Source organism: Chrysochloris asiatica, unplaced genomic scaffold (genome assembly GCF_000296735.1).
Source record: "Chrysochloris asiatica unplaced genomic scaffold, ChrAsi1.0 scaffold00085, whole genome shotgun sequence".
NCBI lineage: Eukaryota > Metazoa > Chordata > Mammalia > Afrosoricida > Chrysochloridae > Chrysochloris > Chrysochloris asiatica.
Window position 1 is genome coordinate 8,053,352 of NW_006408603.1, and position 1,135 is coordinate 8,054,486.

A 1,135-nucleotide genomic window follows, 5' to 3' on the forward strand; every position below is an offset into this window, starting at 1 on the left:
GCGCGGTGCCGAGCCAGGGGGGCGGGGCCGCCCCGGGGAGCACGGCTCTTAGCACTGGCGAAGGAGTCCCCCGGGCGGCGGCGATCGAGCTGCCAAGGACACCTGCAGGCTTCCAGGGCCGAGCCAAGCGGGAGCCTCAGCGCAGCGCTCCGTCGCCGGTCTCTTGCGATCTGGCAGCTCTGGGAGCCACGCCATCCACGCGTCTACCAATCTCCGGGCGGGGATGCGGTCTAGGGCAGAGGGTGTCTGGGCACCGGTGGGAAAGGGCTCAGGGGGCTCTCGATCTACCTCCCGCAAAGGCTGCGGACGCCACGCTCCAGTGGCGCCTTTTCCTCCCTGCCCTGTCTCTCCCGGGCGCGCCCTCCTCAGGGCGGGGTGGATGAGGCGCGGTTCGGGGCCGACCCGGTGTGCTGCAGGGCCCAGGCGACGGAACTCAGCCTGTCTTCGCCGATCCGGGCCAAGCTGAGGCACGTAACCCCCTCGTCGCCAGCGCCCAGCCTAGCGCGCCGCCCCTGCGCGCCTCCGCCACCATCCCCTCCGCCCCCCTCGCCCGGGTTCCCGGCCTCCCCGGAGTCCTCAGCTCCTCCCACTGTGGCCTGGTGACACAGAAGGGCTCTCGACCCTTGACCTCTAACCTCAGCCTCGCCTCCGCCCGCTTTCCGCCTGTCGCCCCCTCCCCGCCAAGTTGGTCGCATCGTTGCCTTTTCACTGCGGCTGAGTGGAGGCTGGGAGAGGAAGAGAGTGGGGAAATGGTGTAACCAAGGGGAAGCGGCTCTCCTCTTGTCCTGATACGTTATTGGGAGCCTCCTAACCACCCCCATCCCCATCTTAAGGTCCAAACAGGGCCCAAGATATCCCTGGTCTTGATGCTACTGCCTTTGTCAAAGGCACTGATTCCCTGCTTGTTGGAATGGGGGACAGGGCTGCCTTAGGCAGAGAAGAGGCTCCTTGCTTGGGTGAAAGGAAACTAGAGCCCCTGGTGTGGTGGTGGTGAGTGGCACAGAAGGATCATTCTGTTAAATGCTACTCTGGAGAAGGGGAGGAGGGGCCAATAGAAAGTGTCCCTTGTGACCCCTCCTGGTTTTACTGTTGTAGCCCCCATAGTTGTAATTTGACTTTGCCTGAGCCATGCCTT